Raw genomic sequence first — 26,012 nt, 5'->3', positions numbered from 1 at the left:
TCTGGCACTGACATCCTCATCCGTTCCTCCGTCCACCGCGATTATGCTTCCTAGGTATGTGAAACTGGCTCTACCTCCTCCAGCTGCTTTTGGTCCATGATTATGGGGGGGGGGGGGGGGGGGGGGCAGTTCTCATTGTTGATCCGTATTACCTTAGTTTTTGATGAGTCGATTTTTAGCCCAAGCGAAGCAGCTGTTGTCTCTAGTTTGCATCGACTCATAGTTCCTGCATCTGTGTGTGTGTGTGTGTGTGTGTGTGTGTGTGTGTGTGTGTGTGTGCTAGGAGTGCTAAATCATCAGCAAAAATCAAAGTCTTCCAGCTGTTCGGTCAGGCTCCACTGTATGCCAGTTCTGCTATTGTTCGTTGCTTGTGTCATGGTCCAGTCTATACAGAGGAGGAACAGGAAGGGCGAGAGCAAGCATCCCTGCCGCCAGGGTTGCCAGATCTGCTTATTATAATTTCCCAGCAAGATTTTATTTGAAAATAGCCGATCTACAAGCTCACAACGCGTCGCGATGCGATGCGTTGTGAGCTTGTAGATCTGCTATTTTCAAATAGCTGATGTATATGTTAAAGTGCTCATGTGGCCCATAGTCGCTTCTTTTGGGCTGGCTTTCCTAGACCTGGTTGCTTGTTTCTCTCACAGAATCTGGCAACACTGCCTGCCACGCCCCAGTCCGGAACTCAAAGGCCTCTTGATAGGCAACCTTCATGGAGGACACGACGCTGCATCCCTCGGTAAGTGTTCTTGATGATGTTGATCAACTTTGGAGGAATACCATAGTGTGCCATCAGTCTCCCGATTCCACACTGTCAAAAGCCTTTTCAAAATCTATGAAAATTGACATAGACAGGAGAGTTCCATTCGATCGACTGTTCAATGATAACCCTGAGTGTGGCTATTTGGTCTGCACAGGATCTATTATTCCTAAAGCCAGACTGGTTTTCCCTCAGTTTCCCATCGACTGCCTTTTGAAGCCTCTCAAGTAGGATGCGGTTGAGCACCTTCCCCTGGTGTTGAAAGCAGCGTTATACCCCTGTAGTTTTTACTCTCCCTGAGTCACAAGCTCTTGTTAATACTTGTCATTAGTTCAATATTCATAAAACCCACTCACACTCTTAACAACTTTCATGATCACTTTCAAAATCTTTCTGAAATAGTAAAACATTGCCGATCTACAAACTCATAATCAGTGGTGGAAAAAAGTACTCAAATGTTTTACTTAAGTAAAAGTATAATACTGCAATGTAGAAGTAGTCTGTTCCGTAAAAGTCCGGAATGAAACATTTACTTGAGTAAAAGTACAAAAGTATTGGTATAAAAATGTACTTAAAGTACCAAAAGTAAAAGTACTAAAATGTTTGAAAATAGCAGGTCTACAAGCCCACAGCGTGTCGCGATGCGACGCGTTGTGAGCTTGTAGATCTGCTATTTTCAAATAGCCTAGGTATAAAATAGGGCTAAAGTGGTTAATGTATGTTTGATTATATCATAATTTATATCTGAAAAGTAACTAGTAACTAAAGTTTTCAAGTAATTGTAGTGGAGTAAAAGTATAATATTTGCCTCCGAGATGTAGTGGAGTAGAAGTAAAAGTATTGGAAATTGGAAATACTCAAGTCAAGTACAAATACCTCAAAATTGCACTTAAGTTCAGTACTTAAGTAAATGTACTTCTTCTTAAATGTACTTTCCACCACTGCTCACAATGCGTCGCAAGTTTGTAGATAGGCTATTTTTGCTACTTTTGCTTGACACTTGTGTACAACAAATTAGGATATTCATAAAAAGTTCATACATGGTGGTACAGTACAAGGTTTCAGATACAGTGACAATATGGACCGTTCACCTCCCTCAAGACTACCATGGGAGGAGGTCTCACCTCCTCAACAGAGCCTCTGGCCAGCCAAGATATAGTCAGTCAGTGGGACCGCCGCTTCTCCTGCTGCCCACTCACTATAGTGGCATTAATTTTTTTTATAAATGTTTTGGCCTTCACAGTTTTTTCGATGGTTTTGAACCACAGATGGCCAGTGTGGTTTGTAATGGATTCTCGGAAGACAATTTGGTAACAAAACTCACTCCTCCTCATGTCGCGTAAGGTCCTCTGCAATAGTAGAAAAAAACGAAACAAAACTATTACGATGAGCCAGCTGTAATGGTTCTTTTCTCTCATTATCCTCTCTCCTGGCCACAGTCATTAACTCCATCTCAACTCTCGCAGTTTCTCACCACCTCTGGTGTGCTGAATGGCCCTAGTACCTCTCGGCTCTGCAGGACTCTCAGGGGAGGGCAGCTGTGAGGAGTGGCAAATCCTGATGAAGGACTTACTGTTATTCTTTCTTGCTCACAATCAGGCTATTCTCTCAATCTCTCTCTGGTAATTCTCCCCCCCCCCCTCTCTCTCTCTCTCTCTCTCTCTCTCTCTCTCTCTCTCTCTCTCTCTCTCTCTCTCTCTCTCTCTCTCTCTCTCTCTCTCTCTCTCTCTCTCACTCTCAGGGCAGGGCATTAAGGTCAGAATCAAATATCACAATGAATGTTTTTGACCAATGATGTATACTTTTCAAACATAAGCGTGGTATTTGAATATAAGTAAGGATATAAGACAGCAGAACTTGCTTGAAGTAAAGACACACTAATGAATTTAAATGTTGGGGGGGGGGTTTTCTCCATTTGTTCATGAAGGCTGAGGCTGAGATGCGATCAATTTGCATTCCCTAAAGTTCTGGCCATTGTGCTAGAAGCCCAGGTGAGGTGAGAAATGGAATACATAAGTGGGGGTCCGTGAAAGTACAGAGACAACACCCCTTGATTTGATTAACCAAAGAAACTTGTGTTTACATCTACAAGGGAAATCTATTGTCCTATTGTATACAGAATGTTTGAAGCTTCCTGGAGTCCAACAGAGCCATTCTTTTGTTTTGGTTTGAGCTGATTACAGTACTATTGTCTTTATGCAAGGGAGAGGGCTAAGGTGAATGCAGCTGTTCTTTCTCTCTCTCTCCAAGAAATCTCTGTTTCTAGAAAGTCATGCAGACTCAGATTGAAGTCTTGTAATTATTCTGATTTCACACTGAATGCTTATTTTGTAGTAAATACACAAGAATGAACCGTGGTGAAAAGTGGTTGGAGGAGAAACCAGCTAATTGTACGTAACTTTTCTTCTTGAATCTAAGGAATTATGTCAGGCTATTTAATCATCTCTTTCTGTCTAAATCACTCATACAAGGTGGAATAAATATATGTGTGGTCTTATATCAAAGCTAACCAGAGGTTGAACAATGATTCCATAATATGAGTTTGTGCAAAAGTAAAGTTTGATAATTGGACATAATACAAGTTGGTACTTTGAAAACTCATGCAAATTAGAGTGTGGGCGGGGGGGTTCGGCCACGACCCCCAGTATCATGTATTGTGTTGAGATTGGCTGACAAAAGGAGTAAGGGCGGGACTTAACTCTTTGACCCTCCCATGTGAGCCAGATTTGAGACAGTATAATTATTGTGTTTGTATGTGAATGCTGAGCGCTGCTGAATCAGACCTTAAACCCGGCAGTCTGCCTGTTGGGTGGAAATAAAATGATACCTAACTGAAAACCTTGGACTGGAGCTTCCCTTCTTGAACCTTTCTCCAGGAGACTGATTACAGCCACTCTTGCGACCAGAAATATACATCACCAATTACATGTTTGATAAATAATCATCAGTAACGCCTATAATGTGGGCAATGGCAAAACAGTCAGGTAAGTCTAGAAAATTACATCACTTTACAGCAATGCAGACTTTAATATCAGGAAAAGATGCCACTTATGCCATATCATGATATTACAACATCCATAATCGCAGATATCACAATATCGATAATATGCATCTCTTTCTGTCTCACTCACTCTCTCTTTCTCTCTCCAACCCTGTCCTTTCTCTCTCCATGAAACACATGACACAGAAGTCCATTTTGCTCCTCATTTATCAAGTGAAACTGAAGGTGCATTTTGTGATGGCTGCGCCTGAGCTCATCACATCTTGTCCACCGCAGTATGACTGCTAATGGGTGTATGCTACCAGGCAGGAGAACTCACTGTACTTATACAGTACACAGCAAGTTCCTGAGTATTCATTTAATCCATTCAATTCGGGAACGCATCTGTGCCATTTTAGATTTTTAGCTATAACCATTATTTTATACTTTGACAATTTAAAAACAAAATAGCAGATATACAAGCTCATAGCGCTATGAGCTTGTAGATACTGCTAATTTTTTTTTTTTTAATCGTGAAAATTATATATATATGTCACAGGGTGAATGGAGAACCAGGTAGATTGAAGACAGAGCGCTCGTTTTTAGGCACGGGGCTTCGGGGCGAGGCGGGGCTTTTCGAGATAGGGTTTATTAGCGAGGCTCGCGAGGAGGAGGAGGAGAAGGAGGACGCGGCACTACGAGGCGGGGGTTTATTACGTGAGGCGAGGAGGAGCTCCTCCTCGCGAAATAAACCGTCCTCCTTCTGAGAAGGAGGACGGTTTATTTCGCGAGGAGGAGCTCCTCCTCGCGAAATAAACCGTCCTCCTCCTCCGAGGAGGAGGAGAAGGAGAACGCGGAGAGGCGGGGCTGTCTTTTGTTGTTCCCCCCCACATAGCAACCAGGAAGCTACGCTAGGGGAACGCTGAACACATTACATTACATTACATTACATTACATTACAGTCATTTAGCAGACGCTTTTATCCAAAGCGACTTACAATAAGTGTATTCAACATAGGTAGGGAACGAAAACTACTAATCACCAGAAGTCTTTAGTGCATTTTCTGCATAAACAAGCAACCAAGAGTATACCTAGCGCTAAGGTAAAAGTGCAATATATCAGCTACCTATTTCCTTAAACAGATGAGACAAAATAGCTAAATCAAATGAGCATGAGCTAAAACAAATAAGTATATCGACTAAACAAGATCCAATAAACAATCCAATAATCCAATAAACAATACAGCAATAGAAAACAAGCGTTCGTACAACTAGTTAACAACAAGTAGGTCTGGCAGGGAGGAAGGGTAGTGTTTCCTGAAGAGGTGAGTTTTCAGCCTGCGGCGAAATATGGGCAGTGACTCTGCTGTCCTAACATCAGTGGGAAGTTCATTCCACCACTGTGGGGCCAGAACAGAAAAGAGTCGTGACCGTGTGGATCGGCCAGAAGGACCCTTGAGTGACGAGGCAATCAGTCGCCCCGAGGTGGCAGACCGAAGTGGTCGGGCAGGGGTGTAGGCATCGACCATAGCCCGGAGGTAGGAAGGAGCTGTTCCTTTCACTGCCCTATAGGCTAGCACCAGGGTTTTGAACTGGATGCGAGCCGCTACGGGGAGCCAGTGTAGAGAGCGGAGAAGGATGGTTGTGTGGGAGAACTTGGGGCGGTTGAACACCAGACGAGCCGCAGCTTTCTGAACAAGCTCCAGAGGTTTGATGGCAGATGCCGGAGCACCAGCAAGGAGGGAGTTGCAGTAGTCCAGGCGGGAGATGACGAGAGCCTGGATGAGCACCTGGGCTGCCTTCTCCGTGAGGAAGGGGCGAATCCTCCTGATGTTGTAGAGCAGGAATCTGCAGGACCTCGTCACTGATGCGATGTTTGCCGAGAACGTCAGTTGATCGTCCAGGGTCACACCCAGATTCTTTGCAGTCCGAGTTGAGGTCACCACAGCATTATCAATGGTGATGGCCATGTCTCGGTGCGGACAGCCCTTCCCCGGGAGGAACATCAGCTCGGTCTTGTCCAGGTTGAGCTTCAGGTGGTTTGTCGACATCCACTCCGAGATGTCAGCCAGACAAGCAGCAATGCGTGCCTCCACCTGGGTATCAGAGGGGTATCAGAGGGGGTATCAGAGGGGGTGCACACGCACACGCTTGTCCACGACGGAGGCGCGCCGACAAGTGGAGCTTGAGGCCGAGGAAGCGCGCCCTCGCGCCTCCAGGCGCGAGTGCCCGCGCTGACCGGCCGATGCTCCACTTGTCGACTCAGCGCCGTTTGAGTTGTAAACCGATAGGGACAGAATAGTTCTTTTCATGGATCACTGTGTGTGTGTGTGTGTGTGTGTGTGTGTGTGTGTGTGTGTGTGTGTGTGTGTGTGTGTGTGTGTGTGTGTGTGTGTGTGTGTGTGTGTGTGTGTCATGGAGAAAGTAAAACAAAAGCCAGAACACAATAAAAGTATCTTAACAGTCCTGCTTTCAATAAACCAAAAAAAGCATGAGCGCGTGTGTGTGCGCTTGTGTGTGTGTGTGTGTGTGTGTGTGTGTGTGTGTGTGTGTGTGTGTGTGTGTGTGTGACTGTGTGTGTGTGGTCGCAGCCATATGTTTGTGCACAAGCCTGGCTTGTGGCTCCCTCTAGTGTTGCTTCTACAGAATTGCTGGGTGGGTGGTAAAAACGAACGCGCCTTCTTCAATCTACCTGGTTCTCCATTCACCCTGTAACATATATATATATATATATTTTTTTTTTAAAGTGACCTTTTTTCTTTCTTTTTTTTTGGGATTTTTTAAGCAGATACAAAAGACAATGTGCGTCTGAGGGGGGTCTCTGGAACTAAATATTTTGAGAAGGGGGGGGGTCTGCGGCCAAATACATTTTGGGGTCCTTGACAATTATGAAAAGGTTTGAGCACCACTGACATTATGTAGCAACATGAGTTTTTTCAGAAGCCTGACATTTGTAGATGCGTTTCCGGATTGAATGGGTTAACTCTGAGAGTTTAAAAAAAGGAACTGTAAGACACTTTACTCTACTGTGCATTGAATAGGTAAAGATGAGTAAAAAAACTAAATGAATCAATCATGTAAAAACAGCCAGAGCTCTGCGACACCCGCCCATGTGTGCCGCGATCACACGCCGATGTGCACAACTCAATACGGCAGCAGTGGCTCCGTTTCCTAAGCAGGCTCATGCTTGGGAAACAGAATGTTCCTGGTTCGATCCCTCGTGGCTCTCCCTGGGTTATAGGGTCAAAGTGTCCTTGAGCAAGACCACGGAACCCATAACTTGTCCCGATGAGCAGGTTGGAGCCTTGCATATTTTCCTCCGCTTTGGATAAAGGTGCTATATACTTAAAAAATGCATCGCTTACGATTTCCATCAGTAGAAAAAATAAATCTACTTTTTTTTCTTAGGATAGGGGTTCACAGGGTAAAAAACTACTATAAACACAGATTTGGAACAGTAACTGATTGAAAATGTTCTCAAGCCTCCCCTGTAATGTGCGTATCCTTTGATAAATACAAAGACCATGTGGTAAGTAGGCAGACTAGAGACATTGTTTGGGTACCTTGCACAATGTGTACACAAAGAAAAAAGAACAATAACTGGCTTTTCAGAGAATGAGAGGGAATTGATGATATGTAGGTGGCCTTTATGTTTCAGTAGCCACGTTCCATACTCCTCAAAAGGACCATTCTGTATGATGCAAATGTGCTTTGATTTGGGGAAGCTGCAGTAAATTCACAGATACTACATACACACACACTGAAGTCCTGGACGCCAGGAGATATTTAAAACCCTCTTGTGGTGAGGAGGACTTGTCAAGATAAATCCACAGTACTCTTTTTCGAGGAGCTCTGCTGCCCACTGATCTTAGACCCATAATCCTCTCTGAAAGCCCCCATGCCACACCAAGAAGGAGCTGGCCTTCATTATGACAGGTGTTAGTAGTTACTGACAGGTGTAGTAGTTACTGAGGATCGTTGGGGACACGTTCAGCTGCCTCAGCTGGCTCAGCTTCCGAAGCAGTGCTGACACTTCCTGTAAAATGGTAAATGGTAAATGGTGCATTTATATAGCGCTTTTATCCAAAGCACTTTACATTGATTGTGCCATTCACCCATTCACACACACATTCATACACCGATGGCGGAGGAAACCATGCAAGGCACCAACCTGCTCATCGGGAGCAATTAGGGGTTCAGCGTCTTGCTCAAGGACACTTCGACACTAACTCTGGGGGAGCCCCCCAGCCCGGGGTCGAACTGGGAACCTTGCGGTTTCCAGTTCCACTCCCGGCCACTCTACCCCTGAGCCACTGCCGCCACTGCCGCAAGGCAAGGCAAGGCAAGGCAAGGCAAGGCAAGGCAAGGCAAGGCAAGGCAAGGCAAGGCAAGGCAAGGCAAGGCAAGGCAAGGCAGTTTTATTTGTGTAGCACATTTCAACAACAAGGCAATTCGATGTGCTTTACACAGAACATAAAGCAAAGGAAACACAATTATACCATTAGGATGCATAAAACAAAAGAAGTGAAAATCAACAGATACAGTTACAATCAAAGGCAGCAGCAAACAGAAGGGTCTTTAGTCGTGTTTTAAAAGAAATAAGAGTGGCTGCTGCATTTTTCTGGGAGTTTGTTCGAGGTATGTGTTGCATAAAAGCTAAATTGCTGCTTTCCCACGTTTATTTTTGGTTCTAGGGACAGAGAGCAGACCTTTCCCAGATGACCTGAGAGATCTGGATGGTTCATGATATCGTACAAGATCAGAAATGTATTTTGGCCCTAAACCATTTAAAGCTTAATAGACCAACAGTGGTATTTTTTAAATACATTCTTTGAAGCACAGGGAGCCGGTGTAAGGATATAATCTGTGTAGTCGTTGATGCTGATGCTGATGCTGCTGTCGAGGGTGGTCCCCAGATATTAAAGCTATAACCTGACCATCTCAACTAGCTCTCCATCAAAGCACAGCTATGGTACAGGTTCCGCTTTCCTCCGGAAGTCAATCAGTCGGTCATTTCCGTGTTCAGCAGCAGCTCTGTCTCTGCCTCAACAGTGAGCCACACTGTTGTATACTATATATCAGCCAGTGCAGTGTCCTCAGCATATTTTGACTGGCCATACATTCATTCACTGTCAGGCCACCTCTGCTTGTAACCAATACAGATGAGGTAGAGTCATTCACCTTGACATACTTCCCTCTGTCGAGGAGGAAGTTCATGACCCACACGGGATGAGGCATGTTGAAGGCAGAGGAGAATCAAGGAATAATCTTCTATAGACGCGAGTAGTGGTCTCTACGGACGGGTGTAGGTGGTGTGAACCGCAGTCAATCGAGGGAATGCTCTCTTATTAATTATTGGTTGTGTCTTGGATTCATTGTGATGCTTTTTTTTATTTATCCTTGGAAGATTTTACTAGATTTAACAGCTGCAGTGCAGAGTTATGCGTTTTCAGTTGTAAAAAACAATCGATCAATGTGTGTGTGTGTGTGTGTGTGTGTGTGTGTGTGTGTGTGTGTGTGTGTGTGTGTGTGTGTGTGTGTGTGTGTGTGTGTGTGTGTGTGTGTGTGTGTGTGTGTGTGTGTGTGTGTGTGTGTGTGTCTTTAGGAGCCCAAATGAGCACGCACGCACATGCGCATACTAGTGGGGTCCTGAAGGAACTGTCTGTCAGAACCAGTTTGTGTTCCTCAAACTGACAGGGTATCCTGTCTGTGTGGACTTGTCATTTTACTTTTCTCTGAAAGTCCTCAAGCCACACCGCCGTCGTCCCCGGTGTGCACCGTCCTCTGACATCCTTCATATTCACACTAACACTCCACAGGACAGCTATAATTGGAAAGGTAGCAGTGGGTTGTTTTTTCTTTCTTTTTTTCCCTTGGAACGACGGAGAACGTCCCCCCGTCTCTGGTGGTGCGCACTCTCGTCTCGGATGATTTGGATCAGTTCAAATTGAACTTACCGCCCTACGATGATCTTAAGCATGCTCCACCAAGCCACGAAACATACTGTAGCGGTGAAAGGCACAGATGCTGTATGTAATTTTCATGATCACATAGTACTCACGCTCCAGATCACACGGCAAAATCCTCAGTGTTAATGTATATCCATTGGTAACTCCAAGAGTGTACAAATATACAGCCTTACATTTGTACACTCTCTGAGTTAAATAAGCACTGATGATTTTACTGTGCAGGCCGACATATTGACAAGTGAGTGCTAGTCATGCAAACTGGGCCAGGCATGGTGTGTGTGCATACTTCTTAGGACCTGACAGGACTTACCTGCATAACCCATTAAGACCGGGAACGCATCTCTGTGTCATTTTTAGATTTCTTTGGGCTATTCAAAAATAGCAGATCTACAAGCTCATAGCGCGGCACCGAGTGCCGCGCTATGAGCTTGTAGATCTGCTGTTTTAGAAAAATCGTGAAAATGTTTGCCAATCTTTGAATACTTTTTTTTTTTTATATATATTTTTTTACTCACATCTTTGCTACTGGGGGGTCCCTGGAACAACATATTTTGAGATGGAGGTCCGCGGCCAAATACATATCATTTTGTGGTCATTGACATGAAAACCACTGATATTATAGCAACAACATGTTTTTTCTTAGAATTTTTGTTAGGATTTAGAAGACAATTGTAGAATCCCCAGAAGCAAAGATTTTAGTTTAAAATGTTTGCTTTAAAAATATATATATTCAAAGATTTGCAAAGAAAATCCATGATTTTTTTTTTTTTTTGCAGATCTACAAGCTCACTCGGTGCCGCGCTATGAGCTTGTAGAACTGCTATTTTTGAATAGCCAAAGAAAAAAAAAATACACAGATACGCTCCCGGTCTTAAAGGGTTAAAAAAATAAAATGGAATCCACTGAATAAAGCATTAGCTCAATGCAGCTTCCCACTCAAGGGTGTCCTTGTCTTACACCTGCCATTAAAAAGCAGCAATAATGATAAGAGAATTAGCAGGCTAATTTCAATTAGCGGGTCCTTAATAGGTTGTTAAGGACTGCCTGTTCGCCAATGATCACTGGAGGCACGCAAACAGAATGATGCAAATGCCACTATAGAACGCCATGATTTAAAACCCAGGCATTGCACACTCTCTAATATAATTAAAGACTAGGTGATTATATATTATATAATCATATAGCATGACGCTAAATTACAATGGCTGAATTACCTCAAATTGATTTCTTAATAGGATAGAAGCTGCTGGATATGATATTTCTCTGGCCTGGTGGGAGTCCAGTCCTTTAACGTGCAAGCAACGTTAATTTGGTAATAATCTCTTGGCGGTAGAACCATTTTTTGCCTTCTGTGTGGAATCCACAAATGTCACATCTGAGTTAATTGAATATTGATTTGTTTGTTTCAGGGTTTTTTTTTTCTTACTCAATCCTCTCAAAAATGTAATTAGATATTTTCTGCATTGGCTAAACACATCTGTGAAGGTTGGTGAGAGACTTGTAGCCTGTAAGGACCTGCAATGCTTTAGTTCTGATGTTAGACTGGGCTCTATGAACCTACAGCTACATCATAAACTAGAAAAAGTGCTCCTCGGAGCACAGGTCTCCACCAGGTCAGGTACGCTATCGTGGCCTCCTGGTGGCGCTATAATAGGCCAATGTGAAAAGGGTGGCCGTTTGTTCTTAGGCCTTTCACAGCAATCGGACACTGCATTCATGATTTGAGGCATTTTGTTCCAAAAATGTGTTTTGCTAAATTAGACCTGCTGGTGGCGCTATAACAGGCAAATGTGAAAAGGGTGGCATTTCTTCCTGGGCCTAGTGGGAATGTGTGTGTGAAATTTCACAGAAATCACAAGCTGCGTTCATGATTTGAGGCATTTTGATCAAAACGGACCAATCCTGCAAACTTTGGAAGCCAACACACGGACAGGACGGATGGACGGACGGACGGACGGACGGACGGACACACGGACGGACGGACGGACGGACAGGGGGCAAAACCTTTCCGCCTGGCGGAGACAATAACACTTCTAGGGTTGACATACACAAGTCATTTAACAGGAGTAGAATGGGGGTTGATGTTGCTGCTGTTTTTCGTCATAAGTGAGGGCAAAATTAAAAACTATAAGTATATATATGTATATATATATGCGATGACACTGCACTGGATTTAGGACAAGCTCGGGATGGTCTCAGGGCAATCACCTTTTGACTTTTCTCACTGTAGGTGAGATTGCAATGCTCCAAACCACACCTCATTTTCAAGACCAACAATGGCCTTCAGTGCACAGATGAGCCAAGTACATTTGGTAATTATACCACTTGGGTGCTTGGTGTGGAAATGTAAACGAGCAATGATAATTATGCTGGGCCTAGTGCCATTTAGCGCCTGGTGTAAAATCGTGCCCTTAGAATTCCCCACGCAAACTCGCTACTTTCAGGACCTTGGACAGCTCCACTGTAACAGTGCCAATAGAACCTACTCATATTTCAGGACCTTGGAAAGCTCCCCAATCCACTCTGTCTGGAGTCTCTGGTCTACTCAGTAGTGCTGAAATTCCACCGCTCGCTCAACTCGCTTGCACGCAGGCACACAAACACTCAGACTCTTGTTTTCTTCAGCAGTAGACGTACTGTACGTATGTAATATTGTTCATGTTTGCATCACAGCAAAGGCTTTGCAATATTTAGAGACTGAACGGATGTTTAGTTTGAATAATTTAGTGCAATAGTCTGTATCTGCTGTGTTTTCACTGTGCTTCAGTTCAAACTGGGAACTGTGATGGACTTAGATTTCTTGTGGCACTGCCTTTGCTCTAAATGTATTTTTTATTATGAATGAGGATGATATTTAGATATGATGGTGCAAATTAAATTAAAGTGTAAGTTTTATCAAGGTATGATAGCAGTGGCATAGGCAGAGAGACTGGCTCAACATAATCATCAACTTTGAGGTTTAATCCACTGACATTAGTCTTTCATTGCCATCTATAGCAGAAAAGGCTTTTACTGTGCTCTTTGTATCCATGACAACTGGACATTTCATGTAAAAAACTATACAAATCCAGAGAATTAGGATTCCCCACTCTATTTATTGTGACTTAAAAATACACTGGATTCACTATAGATACTATCTTGTTAATGATTTATTACACACTCTAGGCGTTAACCTCCAATTAAAACGACAGTATATATTTTAACATACTGCCAGTGGATTAATTGAACATTTACATTAACAGTAACATTGCCAATGTGATGCATAATAGTGTGTTTTGTCCCTTCCACTTAACTTGCAACCTTTTACGATGCAGACTGGTTCTGTTATTATATTTTACCCTGCTGCTGCTGCTGCATTAAAGTTGTTTAATTATCCATGATACGCGACATCCCTGTGACTGAATGGATTCCAGTCATACTATTTCTACATGACTGCAGACAAGAAGTTGTCTCTTGTGTACAGGCCCTCAAGTCACGTGTGTAATTTGACTCAGAGTCTAGTGCACTTTGCACTTTGCTGCTTTAGCTCTATCACTGCATGCATGTCGCTAAACTAAATGCTTCATGCAGTGTATTACATGCTGTTTGCATACAGTTATATAAATACATATGGTGATTTGAATCTAATCAGACTTGTGTTTCGTTCCTATGGTAAAAGCATTATATCACTTAAAGGTATTCATAAAATGTATGTCAAGGTATACAATTCTCGCAAATAATCTATTCATATAATAAGTCCTATGAATTCAACCTTTACAGCAGGAAGTTAAATATCATGGTGTTCTCATATGTGATTTCACCACGGTCCAAAAAGTTAGCATGGCGTAGCAATACTAATGGCAATGAATGAATGGTATCAACCAGCCAGTATCTGTTGACCCTTGCTCAGTTTATGAAGCATCTTGCACAGTTACACTATTACGGTTACAAAACATCTATTGTGACGGCTTGTAATTAGAGGGAAACTAATAACCCAGACGAACAAATATGTTCAGTTCTCAAACTGCTCTCGGCAAATAATAATTACTGCTGTTGGTTATACATTAGTTTCCTCTTTGCTAAATCCTTGCCAGGCCGAATCAGCGCGAAGTTGTTTTGACAAGGAAAATGGGGAGAAAATGCAATTATGACAGATAGGTGGCTGGGAGAGAAGAGACAACAGGTGGTCGTGCAAAAAAAAAAAGGGTTTTCATATGCAAAGGTTGTCTTCAAAATGGTGACAGACAGGGAAAGCAATGAGCTCAGTTTGTTGTCTACTTGAATTTAGCAATTTAGGAGAAACGGGGCCTTTGTTGAACATGCGCGTGCAACCCAAAGCGACAGGTGCAAAAGCCTTGTCTGCCTTAATCTCCAAGCTGACACCAACAAGCTCTACCTAAGGATGCTCTAATACAATATGCAGATGGGACTGTACAAATTCCAATAACCAATATCCTCTCCATAGCCTATCAGCCTTTGTATATTTATATACAACTTGTATACAAATTATATACAACTATCACACAGTTCAGGCCTTCAGATTTCAATATCAGTTGACAGTGATAATGTATGTTTTGTTCGTGATTCTGTAAGTACAGTAATCCAGTCCATACAGTATTGCTCATGCAGGGGGTACACCCCATATCATGGCAACACTTTACTGGAGAATACATATATTTTTGGGGCATTGGTATGTGTGTTTGTAGAGCATGGTATAGGGATGCCAGGGTGAAGATATTTTCCAATGACAATGCAGGGTTTAACAAGATTAGATATTCAGCGATGATGCTCAATATTTGTACAGTGCTCACTTTGATCTTTAATGTTAGATATTTAGATCTTAATCCCCTTACTTTGAACAACAAAAATGCTTAGAAGGTTGCGTTCATTATAATTTTTTAATGAAAAACACAACAATAAAACAAAGTGCAATAACAAACTATTTTATTAACAAAACAAATAACACGGATGGCGGCTTGGCCTAGGCATACCCCCGTGCTGTAGGCTAATATAAAATAGCACAAACAAATTGAAAAAGAAACCAAAGAAAATAAACTAATTAAAAAATAACCAAACCTTTCCTTATTGTAGCTTATTTATAAGATAAATGGCAAAGTAATTCAAACAAGCTTTTCAAAATGGAAAAACGAAACTAAAACATGTTCACCTCTTGCTTAAAGGACAAGTCCGGAGTAAAATAACATATAAGCGTTTTTTCCTACTAATACTGATCCCAAATGACTGGCCATGGGGTCTATTTGCACAATTGCCCCTGTTGTCCAGTTTCCTCATCCAGATTCATGAAAAACAAATCAAGCGACTGATGGGGAAACTGGACGACAGGGGCAATTCTGCAAATAGACCCCATGGCCAGTCATTTGGGATCAATATAAGTAGGAAAAAATGCCTATATGTTATTTTAGTCCGGACTTGTCCTTTAAGAAGGCTGCTTCTTGGGTCGTAGTCACCCTGGTAGAATAAGGTCCATGAATGTTGCCTTGCATATTAAGGTCCCATCTTTGCTTCTGGCAGAGCTTAAGATTCCTTGTCCATAATCAATGTGAAGCCGGCTTTCAGGTCGGCTGTCAGCTTCGTGTCTTCATCTGATGTGGCCCATGCATGTGTCCTCTTTAATCAGATGCAGAAGAGATGATTCCGAGACACAGACAGAATGTCCGACTGAATGTTGATGAACTCGCACACCGGCTTCAACGCTTTGTTCCCCGACCGCAACAGACTCACATTGGGGAAACTCGATTGATGACCTGCCTCTGCTCTAGCATCCTCTCCATCATTTTCTACTTGGGACCAACGCTCCAGTTGGGTGAAAATAAATTCAGTTTTACGAACCTTAATAAAAATGTTTTTTAAAGCTTTAGGGTATGGTACAATTATTATGAGACACCCTTCCGTTATAGAGCAAAGTACCTAATCCTAAAGTTACCACCAGCAGCGAGTGCTCTGACAGACGGGAAACCTTTCCCTCCTCTAATCCCCACTCTTACAGAGCCTCCTGCCAAGCATTGGCCAATTTAGCGGTGGTGTGATCCTCTGGCAAAAAAAGCTTCCTTGAAAGCATTTGGATACCAGGGTCCATTCTGTATCAATGAAATGTAAAAGTCAGTGACATGTACGTTGCAGCTCATGCCCGACACAGGTGTAGGCACGCGGATCGGCTGTTTTATGGTTGAATCATGTCTGCCCTGGTACCACGTACTGGTGGTAGAGTGTGTTTTAAGAGGTCTGCTTTTCAATGGTGTTGAAAGACATAATGTATTTGCAGAGATATTTGGCCACCACATCAGTCAGTGCATGCGTTCCACCTCACACTATCCCTCGTATATTTAGTGCATCGTGCGAATGCACCAATTATGGATGACTGTGTGTCTGGCCTATTCGGTCGGTCGAGCAAATGCTGCAGGGCCCGTTTTAACAAGATGTGTGTGTGTAGTGTGTGTGTGTGTGTGTGTGTGTGTGTGTGTGTGTGTGTGTGTGTGTGTGTGTGTTGCTTCCAGATGCTGCCACCTACGTCAGGCAAAGTTTACAGATTGCTTCATTAACGTTCTGAAATATTGCCAAATATGCGCTTTTGCCTTTGGCTTTGACATGAAATCCTCCGCCATCGTCTTTTGACCCTGAGGTCAACTCTAGAGGCCTCTTTCTCTCTTCATGTGTTAAGTGAAATCTGACTCTGCTACTCTGTGCTGCGACGCTGCTGTGCACACCAATACAGCAGACATTTTCAGTTTATATGGATTATTCTGTTCATACTATAAATATTAATCACATACTTAGTATGTAAAAAACATTGTGTTTTTGCAGCATGGCACCGTATGTATGTACAGTATGCACATGCATACTTGCACAAAAGTAAGCCATCTGTACTGCATGTCCCCAGAAAAGTATATCAATCTTCACAGCAAACCAGTGTTGATTTTGTCGACTAAAACAATGACGAAAAATGTTCGTCGACTACCTTTTTTCACTGACGAAAACTAAATAAAAATGAAACAAAAACTAAACTATGATGACTAAAACTAAGACTAAATTTATTGTCAATTTTGTCAACAAATTAGACTAAAATGTTAGTGAGGGACTAGTGGAGAAGAGATCCAGTAGAACTAAAAGACAAGTCATTTTATGTTGGGTTGCGCTCAGGTGTTGCGCTCTGAAAATAGCAGATCTACAAGCTCACAACACGTCACGCTGCGACACGTGAGTTTGTAGATCGGCTATTTTCAGCCATTTCGGCTATTTTCAGCCATTTTCTGCCATTTCAGCCAAAATCAGCCATTATGACGCCATGAAGGCACCGCCAAAATACATTTTAGTCGACTAAATCAACTGTAGATTCAGTCGACTAAAATCTTATGATTTTTAGTTGACTGAAAAGTAGACAAAAACATTTCAGATGACTAAAATATGACTAACTAACTAACTAAATCAAAATTTGCTGTCAAAATCAACCCTGCAGCATAAACTACATGATGCTTTTACACCAATCTCAGCTCTGCTCGTGCTGGTAAGCTCACGTTAGCGCATTAGCGTGCCTAAGAACTTGCTATCCTACATATTGCACAGGGGAAGCCACGTCGATAATACGCTGTCTTATTTTATTCGATGAATGCGGGCACTGATACATGAAAATGAACTAAATGGGATTTATAAAAGAGAGAAAAAAAGAAAAAGGTGACGTGGTGGGTCACCTTGTAAGAGTACATTCCACATTAATCCTTCCCACAGTTGGCCCGGGTTCAAATAAATCAGACACAAGGCTCTTTTCTGCATGTCATCCCTGCTCTCTCTCCTGTCCATCATGTTCACTGTCTCTTTCCAAATGAAGCAGTAATGCAAAAAAGAAAAGAAAGAAAAAGAGTGGAAAATGTTATGGTAATTACTGTATGCCCGGACACCATGTAACACATTGGTAACCGTGTCAAACCTACTATGGTACACTCTCTAACCTCCTCACCAGCATCAATCTCCTTCCAGTTACTGGGCTGGAACATCACCAGTGCCCTATAAATTCTTAAATAACCCGGCCCTATACTAGCCATTAACTTTTTTTAAGTATTCATCTGAACATGGACCACCTAAGTCAGTTGAAACATTTTAAAGATAGTTAACATAACTAATACATGCGGCCTCTGCTATGCAACGTTCCGGCAGCCTCTTTTCAAAATGCTTTCCGGTTGCCAGGGCACAGCGGGGAGAGGAGTGCACAGGCTCTGGTTTCGGCCAATTAACAATAAGAGACAAGGTCTTGAGCAGTTAAGTGTTTCATGTTGTGATTGGAGCCATGAATTGTTAAACACCCTTGATGCTTTCACAATCCGAAAGAGCTGACAAATGCAACTACTGTGCCTGCCAGACGTGCACTAATTTGACCGGCTGCAATCAAGGGAGCTCATATTATCGCCTTATCGATCGCGAGTAAGGAGAGAGATGAGCACGCACGCCAAGCCGTGGTTGAGCTCCGCCAAGCCCTCTAATGGGCAACAGGCATGACAGCGTTGGAAACTAAGGAGGACAGTGAGATGAGTATTACATTGATGTGATTGCACACAACAGGTCATCAGCACCACGAGTATCTGAGTCAGATGAGCTATCAGCTACTACAGTACACTGGAAAAATGCACAAATAGAAACACTGATAGAAAATCCATGGGCATCGCGGTCGGATCTGTGGCTCTGGACTACCGGATCTCCTATATATATGCCTATATATGGGCATATCGGGTTTGTTTTTGGTTATGTCTGAGACATAGTGACATGCCATATATATGGGCGTATTGGGTTTGTTTATGGTTATGTCTGAGACATAATGACATACCTATTTATGGGCGTATCGGGTTTGTTTTTGGTTATGTATGAGACATAGTGACATGCCATATATATGGGCGTATTGGGTTTGTTTATGGTTATGTCTGAGACATAATGACATGCCTATTTATGGGCGTATCAGGTTTGTTTATGGTTATGTCTGAATGATGTGGCCGTGGTCCGCCTGCCCGCTCTCCCATTGGCCAATTTTAATATAGGATAGATATATGATACATATAGATTCCAATATACAATGCTATTAAAGCAGGTGAAATAATGGCATGAATCTCTAATGTCATGTTGATGTCATATAGAGATGACAGTGTGGAACTCCATATTTGGGCAAGAAATGCTTGGAGGATTGGCGGAATGGTGGATTTCACAAAATGTACACCTAATCACAAAATGTGAAAAACCAATTCTCAAAGAAAAATATTCACAATGTGTGAAACGATATGTATGGATTGGTCCAGTGATTTGCAAGATAAGGCGCAGACACACAGACAGACACGGGTAGACGGACACACCTGCTGAGGATGCCGAAAGGCAAGGCTGTATACGGACTATAGAAAAGATGAAAAATAAAGATGGACATTATAATGCCTTCCTTTCTGATAGAGACAGTTATGTGCATTGGTAATTGCCTTCAATACAATATTCACTCTCCATTTCACTGGGCATGGGGGCAGGAGTAGGTTCCTCTTCACACTGGGAGAATTGGTCCATTGGGAACTGCAAAGAAGCAAATCTAGTGAGCATGATTCTAGCACCTTCTTCCATCAGTGCCAGCAGAATGCTACCTACTGTATGGCTACCACCATGGCTGCTCCTCCATTTCTTGAGCAAGCCTCGGTCATGGTACCATTTGCGATCGAGTTCCAGGGATCCTCCTTGAGACCACAGTCAAATGACTGTGGTCCCCATCTCCCCATCTTATATTAACCCATTAATACCTGAAGCCGATTCTACAAATGTCTTCTAAATCCCAACAGTTTTCTGAAAAAACACAGGTTTCTATATCAGTGGTGCTCAAACTTTTTCATCTCAAGGACATGTATTTGGCCGCCGACCCCCATCTCAAAATATTTTGTTCCAGGGACCCCCAGAAGCAAATATTTAGTGTTTAGTATTTAGAGTTAAAAATGTTCGCTTTAAAACAATATATATTAAAAGATTTGCACACATTTTCACGATTTTTCAAAAATAGCAGATCTACAAGCTCGTAGCGCGGCACTCGGTTCCGCGCTATGAGCTTGTATATCTGCTATTTTTGAATAGCCAAAGTATAAAATAATGCTTTTTAGCTCAAATCAAAAAGTGATACAGATGCATTCCCGGTCTTAATGGGTTAAAAATGGCTTAAGGGAGGACCGTCCGGCCAGCGGGCCAGCAGACCACGTCGTCACGCTCATCGGACCACATTACATAGGACCACAATGGAAACAAGTCCCCAGAACTTTTTTGTTATCCTTTAGCCTTAACGTCTGACTGTACCACGCGCCGTTTCCATTTCTGACTAATAAAGCATTCAATCGATCATCGATGTCACAAACCTTACCTCTAAGCACAGCAAAAGACCTCCTAACTGTCGTGATGGCAGTCTAAGCTACCTTTCATTCTGTGGCTCATCCCTGACCCTGCGGGTGCATTTCTGAACCCTTTGCCGGCCTGGAATGGCCCCCCGTTGCAAAGGCACCCCACAAGTGTCCACAACCCCTTCAGGTGCATGGCTCCCTCACAAATTGCTCATTTAGTTCTTTATCTGTACTATTATCTTCACCTTATGTAGAGTCAGACCAGACGTGAGCTCCCTATTTAACACATTGACCGCCAGAGGTTAATCTCATAATGTACTCACCAGTGCCAACGTTTTATTGTTGTTTTTTGTTTTTTTCAGGTCGCCATAGGCCCCGTTAAAATCCTTTAGATTGCGCGATCCACTGTTTGTAAACAACGGGCACATGTCCTGGTGTCTACTCGTCGAGACCGCGTGTCAAACGGAGCCGCCATGTTTGAGTTCTGATCGTTTATGTTAACATGGGAAATGCGAGGATGAAAAACTACATGTTTACAGGGGCTTTTACAGGGGTTTTTGTGTACGACTTAGAATGGAGACAGACGGGAAACAAAAACGAGATCGCACTTCCGGTCGACATCGGGTGGTGTTACACTGAAAATGGTCCCCTAGAAAATTGAAAAAAAAAAAAAAAATCGAAAAAAAGGAAAAAGCACCACAGCCCGTAGGCTACGGGATCGGCGCTTAACCGTTGGATTTAACGGCCCGTAGAACTACGGGCCCGGCGGTAAATGTGTTAAGGTGAAGATTAGGGTGTGTGGCCTGATATCGCTCTCTCTTCGTCGTCCTCGGAGGAGCCCTCCCGCAGTGTTTCCATTCATCTCCATCCCAAGGTCCTTATTTCAACAGAATAAACATCAATAAACATTTATTAAGGGAGAATATTACACTGAGAAGCAGCAGGTTTATCTCGTAACATTGGCCAGAAACAAGAAATCGTACACCGTACACACCATCAACCAGCCCTTTAAGTTATGGCCTGGACTTTTTTTTAATTTAATGCTTTGTCCTTTGAGAAATATTCTGAGGGAAAATGTTATACGTTGCTTATTTTATACGTTGGCGTGACAAAAACCCTTTGCCTATCCATTTGCCCCTTATCAGAATTAATGTCACAATCACTGTTCTCCTGAAAAATAATCACGACTGGCCTTTAAAAAAGAAAAGTATATTAAAAGCTTAGGAAATCACTTACACAGATGATTTAAATGTATGTGTAGCAGGGGTGCACCTATTGGTTACAAGCTGTTAATGAGACGAAAAAAGATTTACAAGTTATGTTTCTGGCAGGCCCACTTCTTTGAAACAGAAACAGACATGTCAGTTTATGAAGTTTGTGGGTGGCAACCCCCCAATTTGTCACTTCTAGGTTTCTACTATGATGTCACAGATGTTAAGAGGCATGACAAGACTGAATATACGCTGATGGAAGGTGTGTTAAAGCTCCAAAATAGTACTTTGTTTATTTACTCATCAAAGTCACTGTCAGAGTCACTGTCAAAAAATGTTTCACTACAAAAATGTAGTCAAATATTTTCTGACAGGAATGATGCCTACAGTACTTTTTGTTCTCAGCATTCTGTACATTTCAGCAGCACTATCGATTTGCTATCCATATGTTTGTTTTGGCGGTCAATTCATATTGTGCGTTGGTATTTGACTCAGCGCAGTGCTCCTGGCCCTTTAGGCCTATACGTACAAAGCACAGTATAGAAGATTTAACCCTTTAAGACCTCATTTTTAGATTTGTGCTAAAAAAGCATTACTTTGGCTATTCAAAAATAGCAGATATACAAACTCATAGCCTCAGTGCCGCGCTACCAGCTTGTAGATCTGCTATTTTTGGGAAATCGTGAAATGTGCAAATCTTTGAATAATATATATTTTTAAAGCAAACATTTTTAGCTCAAATCTTAGCTTCATGGGGGTCCCTGGAACATGACATTTTGAGATGGGGGTCCACGGCCAAATACATATCATTTTGGGGGTCCTTGACATGAAAAGGTTTGAGAACCGCTGACATAGTAGGCTAACATACGTTTTTTTCAAAAAACAGTTAGGATTTAGAAGACATTTTGTAGAATCGGAACCTCAGGTCTTAATGGGTTAAACATTTCTCCATAGCACTGGAGCAAATTAACCTTAACAATCCATACTGTACAGCAATAATGCAACTGATCTGAATGCTCTTGGCTCCTGGCTACAGCATAGAATCCCACTGTAACGCACCTGGCTACTAGCTGCCTGGTAATGTAAATCCAATAGTTCCAATCGATGTAGCAATAACGGGAATCTCAGGCCCTCTAATTCTCTAGGAAGGCTACAATTAATAAAGGAGGCAGATGCGGTATTAAATAATTCAATAAAAGAAAGTGCATGTACGTGCAGGTGCGTGTACAGTAAGGCGCCTCTTTCCATGCACACGCAGATGTACTTTTACATTAAACCGTGTATATGATTGTGTTAAATCCGTTCAGGAATTGCAAGTATATAAGCTGGGCACTGTTAAGTTTAATCCAGAGAGAGAGAGAGAGAGAGAGAGAGAGAGAGAGAGAGAGAGAGAGAGAGAGAGAGAGAGAGAGAGAGAGAGAGAGAGAGAGAGAGAGAGAGAGAGAGAGAGAGAGAGAGAGAGAGAGAGAGAGAGAGAGAGAGAGAGAGAGAGAGAGAGAGAGATTCTTCCCTCCCACCCAGCTCTGCCTTTTCCTCCTAACCCGCTTTGGTTAGAAAACCCCTCTCTCATTTAAAACAGATAACATTGTCGCTCCATTGATTTTACATCTCCAACACGTTAAGGAGCATCAATCTCTGAATACGCATTGATGATCTTTTAATTTGCTCTAGCCTCTACGCCACAATCCCTCCAAACGCCGCTCTGCACACAGAGAAATTAAAGGCTGGGCTCATGCCATGTGAATTCATTACCCATGTCAAAGCCTGTCTGAACTGTGCTATTTCACAATTTTGGGAACTGCAGAGTCTTCTATTCAAGGCTGCAGTGCAGAGGGCTAAATTAAAGACCACTATCATCAGGGCTAATACTGAATGTTCATCTGATGACTACAGCTACACTATAGCAAGTACAAAAAAGAAAAGACTAAATGTTTTTGTATATACATCAGTGTACATTACATTACATTAAATTACAGTCATTTAGCAGACGCTTTTATCCAAAGCGACTTACAATTTACTTGTAAGTCGTACATTTACTTTACATTTACTCAAGTACAATTTTGATGTACTTTTACTTTACTGGAGTATTTCCAATTGTCTATACTTTTACTTCTACTCCACTACATCTCAGAGGCAAATATTGTACTTTTTCTCCACTGCAATTATTTGAAAACTTTAGTTACTAGTTACTTTCCAGGTATCAATTATTACATTATACAATATATTAACCACTTTAGCCATATTGTATACCTAGGCTATTTGAAAATAGCAGATCTACAAGCTCACAACGCGTCGTATCGCGACGCGTTGTGAGCTTGTAGTTCTGCTATTTTCAAACATTTCATTACTTTTACTTTTGGTACTTTATCTACATTTTGATACCAATACTTTTGTACTTTTACTCAAGTACATTTTTAATTCCAGACTTTTACTTGTAACAGAGTACTTCTACATAGCAGTATTGATACTTTTACTTAAGTAAAACATTTTAGTACTTTTCCCACCATTGATATACATACAGTATAGTTGTTATTCCTATACAGTATGGTAAGTTAGTGGCCCATTTCGTACTTCTTACATCATACCCGAGTATGATGTAAAATAAAAATGCCCTCTGTGTGCATAATGTTCAATTGAAGAGAGGTGGAAAGGTTTCACCGTGTGCTATCAACACAAGAGAACGTCTGACATCTGAGTACTTTTGATAAGGCGTTGAGTAAACACAGTGAACAATGACGCTAGGAAAACTCAAACAGGAAATTGCTTCACTGATTGTGTTGATATTAAGGAAATTTGTTTTTTTTATGTTACATTGTAAGATACCACAGGAACAAAGTAATAATTTACATATTTTTCAGAATTGCAGGTAAACAAGAGATAATTATCTATCTAATTTAGAACCTTTTCCTTTCATCTGCTCCAGCTTACGTCTGTTCTGTCTGTCAACATGTTGCATTTACTCTTTCCTACCTTACTGTGTATACTCTCTCTCTCTCTCTCTCTCTCTCTCTCTCTCTCTCTCTCTCTCTCTCTCTCTCTCTCTCCTCTCTCTCTCTCTCTCTCTCTCTTTCCCAAAAGTAATCACTGTCCTGTACTCTACACTCAGTTAATGAGTTATACTCAAAGTGTGGTAATCACAGGACTATAGCGCCAGGTTGGGTGGGTTGCCCAACAGGATTATGTACCAATTATGTAGCTATTCAAGTCAACCTTACATCCCAGTGTTAATTTGTCAGTGTAACCTTGAATAATGAGGTGAGAATGGAGTAATGAGATGATGTTTTGTTTGTGTTCTGCAGTGTAAGGTGCATGTATGCCATGACATGCCATCGTGTGGATCATACAGTGAAGGTAATAATGAATGGCGTCAACTACTTATTCCTAACACTTACCTCACAATTAAGCTGGTGCTTTGGCAACCGGTGCTTTGGCAACACTGCAGTGCTCGTCTCAGCCGATGTCTCGGCGTCTCACAACATTGCTGTCAAAGCACTTCACATATTCCATCTTTCGGGACTTTTGGCACTTGCACAGAAAGTCTGTGGGTGCTTGGTAATCGCAGCTAGAGCACCAAAGAAGAAACTTGACACCTTTCAGCACCGGGGCCTGAAGCTTAACATTACTTAGCAATGTTTCTTGAAGGAGTGACTGACATCTAAAATCCCTAACAGCAGCCTTGAAAGCATTTGAAATTGGGTCTGATTCGTGTGCATGACATGATGAACATATCAGTCGTTTGTTAGCAATTATGTTGAGTAATTTGTTGTAAGTGTTGCGAGCGTCTGACACCGTGTTCGCATACTGTATATCTTGCAATTGCCACTTGTGTGTTTATTCGTGATAAATAGTTTCCCAGAGCGATTAGGATGGCGCAGCTTGCAGTCGCTTCATTGGAATGGAGTTTTTGTTGCTCACATTTTCCTTGTGTGCCAGGCCATACCTAAGTAAAGCTCCATTCACTCCCCACACCACACCAAATGACCTTTGGCCACATCCAGCACCGCTCTGAATTAGCAGTAAGTGGTCCAATCAACACACATTCTCTGTCAGTTAATTGGGTAGTGTTTTCAAACTGATCTGTCGTTTAGAACGGTTTAGCGGCCTTTTAAAGCCAATTAGCAGTGCAGAGCAGCAAGCAATGGGACCCATAGCAGAGCTGGAGGTGCTGGAACACATGCGTGTGATTCTGTTCAGCTGCTGGGAGTTTGTGTGTGTGTGTGTGTGTGTGTGTGTGTGTGTGTGTGTGTGTGTGTGTGTGTGTGTGTGTGTGTGTGTGTGTGTGTGTGTGTGTGTGTGTGTGTGTGTGTGTGTGTGTGCGTGCGTGTGTGCGCGTGTGCGTGTGTGAGATGATAAGGTTGTATTGTTTGGCTTTGAAGGGCTGAGTGAATTATCTCCAGTACTACCTCTCGCAATGTCATCATTCCTTTACAATCTCAAGCTCCCTCATGGTAAGATATGACAACATCAGAAACAAATACCTCTCCCATGTAAATAATAATAATAATGAATAATACGAAGTAGACAAAGCCGTCCCCTAAACCGTTCTGTTTGAGGAAACTACAACCCTCAAAGGGATCCATCTCTTCCAGTGAAAGTAATGTAGACTCAAATACTAATTTTAATTGGAGGATTACGCCTAATTAATCCATTAAAGAACAATGCAGATTTATTTCCCCCCACAAAAGAGGGTACATAAATTTGAATTCCCACTCCAACAACGCCCTGCTGTTTGGATGTTCTAGTGCTCTGGGGAGAT

Source organism: Gymnoscopelus braueri (assembly GCF_963280865.1).
Source record: "Gymnoscopelus braueri genome assembly, chromosome: 17".
NCBI lineage: Eukaryota > Metazoa > Chordata > Actinopteri > Myctophiformes > Myctophidae > Gymnoscopelus > Gymnoscopelus braueri.
This window is presented reverse-complemented; position numbering follows the sequence as displayed.